Raw genomic sequence first — 6,094 nt, forward strand, 5'->3', positions numbered from 1 at the left:
TTTCCAAACAGAATCAACTTAGAACTTTAATCAATATGTCCCCCGGATGGTGGTATCCTATAAGATTATCCAGGATGAAAGGAGTGTTTCAATTTAAACTCCTTTGCTGGCATTTTATTTTGGCAAATGTGTTTATGCCCTCGGCACTAATGTGCATGACTGCTCATAATACCCTAATCATAAAACAGCATTTATCACATAAAGGCCCTAATAGGCACAGAGCCCTTCGGGGGGTGAGGAAGCCCTATTAGAGAACAGAAAAATATTATTCTATAAGTGGTTATAGTTAAAGATTTAGAAAAATAAAAGTTTAGAATTGTTAATTTTAACCAGGAATGCTAAACAGGGGCTGCCTCACTGGAGCTGCAGAGTCTTTGTGTGGTAAACCTTTTAGATAAATTTAACTGATAACTTTGGCAAAAGGACTGACCTTTGTGTTCATTAAAGAATAGATTACGGAAAACAGCTTTGCATTCACCTAGGTCATAAAATGTCAAAAGGCCCCATGGCCAGAAGATAAAGTACAAGACTCTCACAAAGAAGTATGCAGAAAACACCCTGGTTTCATGAAGGATAAGCTGATGTACTATTAAACCATCTTCCCCTTAAAAATGTACTAACTTAGAATATAAAAGCTACGGTAAAAAAAAAAAAAAAAAAAGGTTTGCCAGACTCTGCTGCACACCCCCAGTCTGGTCTCTCTCTTTCTGTCTTTCTCTCTGTGTTTTTCTCAGTCTCTCTCTCTCTCTCTCTCTCTCTCTCTCTCTCTCTCTCTCTCTCTGTCTTTCAGTCTCTCTCTCTCTCTCTGTCTCTCTCTTTCTCTCGCTGATGCCGTTCATCCTGAGACTTGGCCCTATCAAGGCTGGTCTCACATGTCTTCTCTCGCTGACGCCGTTCATCCTGAGGGTACCCCCTGGATCCTGCCGAGGCTATAATCATATAAAAAACTTTTATTTCATGGGAATATTTAGGATTTTACACTTTAAATTCTGTCATTTTATTTGTTAAAGGAATCAAGAAAAAACAGAAAATGTTTGAATAAATAAATTTTTCTATCCCGATTTTAAAAATGCATGGTTATGCTCAAATCTCCCCTAATGTGCTAAGTTGATGACAATATATATTTTATATTGATATGTAGCTTTATTTCGCTGGCTGATTTCTCAGACTGTAACCTAGCATTAAAAACCAGCATATAAAGCGTGTTATTATATAACCCAGTATAAAAAGAAAGGCCAAAAAGCAAAATGGCTGTCTGAGGAGGACTTACAAATAGCTGGGAAGGGAAGAGAATCAAAAAGCAAAGGAGAAAAGGATAGATTTAAGCATCTGAATGCAGAGTTCCAAAGAATAGCAAGGATAGATAAGAAAGCCTTCCTCAGCGATCAATGCAAAGATATAGAGGAAAACAACAGAATGGGAAAGACTAGAGATCTCTTCAAGAAAGTTAGAGATACCAAGGGAACATTTCATGCAAAGATGGGCTCAATAAAGAACAGAAATTGTATGGACCTAACAGAAGCAGAAGATATTAACAAGAGGTGGCAAGAATACACAGAAGAACTGTACAGATAATCACGATGGTGTGATCACTCACCTACAGCCAGACATCCTGGAATGTGAAGTCAAGTGGGCCTTAGAAAGCTAAAACAAAGCTCGTGGAGGTGATGGAATTCCAGTGGGGCTATTTCAAATCCTGAAGAATGATGCTGTGAAAGTGCTGCACTCATTATACCAGCAAATTTGGAAAACTCATGGGTGGCCACAGAACTGGAAAAGGTCAGTTTTCATTCCAATCCCAAAGAAAGGCAATGCCAAAGAATGCTCAAATTACCACATAATTGCACTCATCTCACATGCTAGTAAAGTAATGCTCAAAATTCTCCAAGCCAGGCTTCAGCAACATGTGAACCATGAACTTGTAGATGTTCAAGCTGGTTTTAGAAAAGGCAGAGGAACCAGAGATCAAATTGCCAACATCCATTGGATCACAGAAAAAGCAAGAGAGTTCCAGAAAAACATTTACTTCTGCTTTATTGACTATACCAAAGCCTTTGACTGTATGGATCACAATAAACTGTGGAAAATTCTTCAAGAGATGGGAATACCAGACCACCTGACCTGCCTCTTGAGAAATCTGTATGCAGGTCAGGAAGCAAGAGTTACAACTGGACATGGAACAACAGACTGGTTCCAAAAAGGGAAAGAAGTACATTAAGGCTGTATATTGTCACCCTGCTTATTTAACTTATATGCAGAGTACATCATGAGAAACTCTGGGCTGGAAGAAGCACGAGCTGGAATCAAGATTGCCGGGAGAAATATCAACAACCTCAGATATGCAGATGACACCACCCGTCTGGCAGAGAGTGAAGAGGAACTAAAAAGCCTCTTGATGAAAGTGAAAGAGGAGAGTGAAAAAGTTGGCTTAAAGCTCACCATTCGGAAAACTAAGATCATGGCATCTGGTCCCATCACTTCAAGGGAAATAGATGGGGAAACAGTGGAAGCAGTGTCAGACTTTATTTTAGGGGGCTCCAAAATCACTGCAAATGGTGATTGCAGCCGTGAAATTAAAAGACACTTACTCTTGGAAGGAAAGTTATGACCAACCTAGAGAGCATATTAAAATGCAGAGACATTACTTTGCCAACAAAGGTCCTTCTAGTCAAGGCTATGGTTTTTCCAGTGGTTATGTATGCATGTGAGAGCTGGACTGTGAAGAAAGCTGAGCAGGGAAGAATTGATGCTTTTGAACTGTAGTGTTGGAGAAGACTCTTGAGAATTCCTTGGACTGCAAGGAGATCCAACCAGTCCATCCTAAAGGAGATCAGTCCTGGGTGTTCATTGGACTGACTGATGCTGAAGCTGAAACTCCAATTCTTTGGCCACCTCATGCAAAGAGTTGACTCATTGGAAAAGACCCTGGTGCTGGGAGGGATTGGGAGCAGGAGGAGAAGGGGACGACAGAGGATGAGATGGCTGGATGGCATCACCAACTCTATGGACATGAGTTTGAGTAAACTCTGGGAGCTGGTGATCGACAGGGAGGCCTGGCGTGCTGTGATTCATGGGGTCGCAGAGTCGGACATGCCTGAGTGACTGAACTGAACTGAATTGAATGAAACAAATTATTGGATTATTAAAATTACAATATCAGGGCTTTTTTTCAAATAATAACTGGGATATAATAAAGGACAGGGAAGTATGGTGTTCTATAGTCCATGGGGTCACAAAGAGTTTAAATGATTGAGTGACTGAACAACAATGGTAAAACATATATGTTTTTACATTCAAATGATATAGACAAGCGTTCATCACAGGTTTATTCAAAACACACATTGAAGATTAGAGAAACGAGATTTTTGAGAGGAAAATCAGCTTTCATTAGGGGAATATGTCATATACCACAGGGAAGTAAATTAGCTTCTTATTGAGGAAATATACTGTAATGTACATTGCTTTGCTGGTAAGAGCACCTCTGCTGCTGCTGCAACTGCTAAGTCGCTTCATTCGTGTCCGGTTCTGTGTGACCCCACCCATAGACAGCAGCCCACCAGGCTCTGTCCCTGGGATTCTCCAGACAAGAACACTGGAGTGGGTTGCCATTTCCTTGCCCAATGCATGAAAGTGAAAAGTGAAAGTGAAGTCGCTCAGTCGTGTCCAACTCTTCATGACCCAATGGACTGCAGCCCACCAGGCTCCTCCGTCCAAAGGATTTTCCAGGCAAGAATACTGGAGTGGGGTGCCATTGCCTTCTCCAAGAGTACCTCAGTGATGCTCAATATTGAAGAAAAAGGAAAAAATATATGCCAAGCAAGTGGAAATGAGTCCTTGAGTGAGACTAAAAGCTTAAACCTGCTTAATCATAAGAAACTGATGTCTGTTGTTGTGTTTTCTTCCAAATTACACTTCCATTCTTTGTTTCCATTAGACTAGATCCCAAGCTCTGGAAATCTGTATGTGAGTGTGCATGTGTGCTGAGTCAGGTCCAATTCTTTGCGATTCCATGGACTGTAGCCTTGCAGACTCCTCTGTCCATGGATTCTCCAGGCAAGAATACTGGAGTGAATTGGATTCTCCAGGCAAGATGGTATATTTGGGGGTTGCTTTTGAGACAGTTTTTTTTCTTTTTTCTTTCTTTCTTTTTTTTTTTTTTACTGGGAAACTGTCAAAAGAGAACTCTTCTTCATTGTACCAAGGTTTCTCATAAATATTCTTCTTAAAGCCTGTTTCACATCATTGTTCCTGAGGCTATAGATAAATGGATTCAACATGGGATTCACAAAAATGCAAATCACTGACACAATTTTCCCTTGTTCCACAGATTGCTTGTTTGATGCTCTCAGATACATGCAAGTCAGGGACCCGTAGAACATACCACAGGTGGAGAAGGCTTTGTGCTGCCTTTTCCTGGAATGGATCCTCATAATGGTGACAAAAATGAAAATGTAGAAGATGAGGATGGTGATTAGGGAACCTGTGAGGTTAATCCCTGTGGACACAAACAGGGCAGTTTGCTTTATGTAAGTGTCAGAACATGTCAACATTAAGAGGAGTGGGTTCAGCACAGTAGAAATTGTTGATGGTGTTGGATCCACAAAAGGACAACAGGGAGGTCAATATTACCTGGATTGTGCCCACCATAGACCCCCAGAGGTAGGGGAAAGTGACCAGGCAGATGCACAGTGACCTGGACATCCTTCCGCTGTAATGCAGGGGGTTGCAGATTGTCATGTACATGTCATAGGCCATAGCACCAAGCATGTAATACTCAGTAAGAAGCAGAGTCACAAAAACAAAACATTGTGCTAGGCACCCCATGTAGGAAATGGTTTTTTTCTCTAATAAGAAGTTAAGGAGCATCTGAGGAGAGACATTTGTAGAGTAAAAAATGTCTACACATTCTAAATGGGTGAGGAAAAAGTACATGGGGGTTTGCAGCCAGGGAGTGAATCTGATTAATAAAATCATCCCAAAGTTCCCAGTCAGAGTGATGAGATAAATCAGGAGAAACACCATAAAAAGGATGGTCTGCAGCTCTTGTTTACTAGTAAGTCCCAGCAGAATAAACTCAGTTACCTCTGTGCCATTGTGTGAGGCAAATGTATCCATTTTCATATTCTCTGATAAGAGAAGAAATGTTTTCAGATATAAAAAGAACTAGGTTGTATGAAATTCAAAAATAGACAAAATAAATCAGCACTAAACCAAACTGGTTTTCAAAAGAGAGATCTAACTAAGTTGTTACTACCCTGAGAAATGTAAGAGTTTCATTAGATGCCTCAGATGGTTGGTGGTGCGGAGTAAACTGGATAATCTATTTCATGAGCAAGTTTTGATTTCCACGCAGCATCCATGCAGGCTGCTTCACAATCTCCACCTATCTCCACTAAAACATATAGAATCTGACTTACCTCTTTGATGTCCCTCATTAGGCTATGGACTAGGAAGCACTGATGCTCAAGCAAACTACTGCCTTTGTTTGATCATGACATAATGCTGGATCAAGGAATGGAGAAAGAGGGTGGTTTTCTGTACAGTGGTTCTATTTTTGTCAGTAAAGGTGAACATTCCATAATCAGAAGTAGTATACTCTTCTTTAGAGCCTGTGTATATTTATTCAGATTCAATTTCTTCCTTATTTCTTACTTCCCAGCAGCAATGAACTTCTCCCAGTTCCCTGATACTCTATCCCTCCCATTTCCTTTGTTTCAAATCAACAGTAGATAGTCTAGGATTATTTCTTTGTCTGGTCCCCACTATGATCTCACTGATCTCTCACTGTTTATCTTGATGTTCACTGTGTTTAGTATCTTCGTTGTTTGCTGTGATACTGCTTCTGTTCTATGCTTTGGTTTTCTGGCCACAAGGCATGGGATCTTGGCTCCCCATCTGTAAAGAGAAATTTTCATCCCTGGACTGCCAGGGAAGCCACTCACTAATTTCTTATTAATTCACACATCTCAGTTTATTTATATTACATATATATGTATATATGTGTGTATGTGTGTGAGTGTGTGTGTATTTCAGATTCACATTTCAATTAATCTCATACCTTTGACTTCATACCTTATATCTAAACTATCTGAAA

General features: G+C 40.3%; 1 pseudogene; it reads right to left on the reverse strand.

The window, feature by feature from the left end:
* Positions 1-419: 419 nt before the first annotated feature.
* LOC133050378 (olfactory receptor 5M1-like) lies at positions 420-5,115 on the reverse strand (annotated as a pseudogene).
* Between the last annotated feature and the right edge of the window lie 979 nt (positions 5,116-6,094).

This window comes from Dama dama, chromosome 32, assembly GCF_033118175.1.
Source record: "Dama dama isolate Ldn47 chromosome 32, ASM3311817v1, whole genome shotgun sequence".
NCBI lineage: Eukaryota > Metazoa > Chordata > Mammalia > Artiodactyla > Cervidae > Dama > Dama dama.